This window comes from Engystomops pustulosus, unplaced genomic scaffold, assembly GCF_040894005.1.
Source record: "Engystomops pustulosus unplaced genomic scaffold, aEngPut4.maternal MAT_SCAFFOLD_284, whole genome shotgun sequence".
Taxonomy (NCBI): Eukaryota; Metazoa; Chordata; class Amphibia; order Anura; family Leptodactylidae; genus Engystomops; species Engystomops pustulosus.
In genome coordinates this window covers 11,325-12,500 of record NW_027285163.1, presented here as the reverse complement: position 1 = coordinate 12,500, position 1,176 = coordinate 11,325, and positions in this window count along the sequence as shown.

Genomic DNA, 1,176 nt, shown 5'->3' with positions numbered 1-1,176 from the left:
TGTCGGACGGCTCCACCACCACCTCTCCACACTGTTAAGCGAGAGAGACGATAGGAGCCGTCGCGACGTACCCATGCAGCGCCGCCCGCCAACGCACAGAGGAGCGGAGGGGATCGGGCGCCAGGTCCGGGGGAAGGCTGGGAGGGAAGCTACGGCGCTGCTACCCAGCTTTCAACCCTGCGGGACCGGTGCTCCGCTCCTATCGCTCCGGCGAACAGGGTCCGCTACGCTTTCAACACCAGCGCCCGGCAGAGGGCTTGGAGAAGGCTCGCGCGGATCCTCGGTTCGGATCGCCTGGCTTCGCGGGAGCGGCCTTCGGCTAGGGCCGACGACGGCCGGACCGAGCAGATTTGGACCGGGGTGCGGGGCGAGTACCTGCCTCTCTCACGAAGGGAGTGTCACCGGTAAGAAGCCTCTTCCCACGTCTGCTTGCCGACTTACGCTCGCCCCGACGAGAGGCCCAACCGAAAGAGTGGAAAGGGGCAGAGATTTCCAGGGTCGCCCCACCAGGGATGCAATACCCCAGTGCAGACAGTCGGCCCTGCCCCGAACCTACTCGGTGGTTTGAAGGTTAACCTCTTGGGGAAAAGCAGCGATTCGCCTCGCGGTGCGTGCCTCCGCGGATCTAAACCCCCTCGATCGATGTGGGGCCAGAGGACCCCTTTTCCCCGTACGAAACTGTCAGCTCACCATGGGCTCGACGTCCGTGGGTCGGGGAGTTGAGCGCTTACGCGCGGCGGGACCTTATAACCTGCAGCGGCTGAGGAGCGAAGATTTCCAGGGTGGGCCCCCGGGGATGCCATACCCCGAGCAGCCTGTCGGCCCCGCTCCTAGCACGCTGGCAAGCAATGGAGTCTTCCCCGCGGCAGCCACCGCCCTCGCCCTAGCCTCGCCGTCGGTCGATGAAGAACGTCGTTCGCCCTCCTCTGGCTCGGGATTTGGAAACGGCCTGGCCTTCGCCTACTCCGTCGGGCAACTGCCTTCCGCCAGCCCCTTCCCTCGAATCCCCTTCTTCCATTTTAGACCCGATCAGGGGATTGGTCAGCCCAGCCCTGGGGTAAGAAGAGGGGTTGGGGTCGGTTCGGCTTCGGGTGCCCCGCTCGGCCAAAGGTTCCCCTCGCTTTGGAAGCACGCGAGGTCGCGGAGGGTGTCGGGGTTATTTTTTCGGCTCCCTGG